The sequence below is a fragment of the Penaeus monodon genome, chromosome 15 (assembly GCF_015228065.2).
Source record: "Penaeus monodon isolate SGIC_2016 chromosome 15, NSTDA_Pmon_1, whole genome shotgun sequence".
Lineage (NCBI taxonomy): Eukaryota > Metazoa > Arthropoda > Malacostraca > Decapoda > Penaeidae > Penaeus > Penaeus monodon.
The window spans coordinates 46,540,061-46,540,299 of record NC_051400.1 but is presented as its reverse complement, the minus strand read 5'-3'; positions in this window follow the sequence as shown (position 1 = coordinate 46,540,299).

Genomic DNA, 239 nt, shown 5'->3' with positions numbered 1-239 from the left:
TATGTGGCCCTTGGAAAAGAAAAAAAAAAAATCCAAATAAGGTAAAGGTATGTGAAGCGTAGGTTGTCGTGAAGCGTAGGATGTTTCGTCTGCAACTGTCCTTTCTGAGCGGATGACGACGTGTATATGTGTAGATACGAGTGGATTAAAGTGTTTTGTGTGGGATAATAGCTAATGTTAAATGTCTATAGGATACAAAAGATTATAGAAAAAAGAGAGCGGGTGACATAAGCCTTACA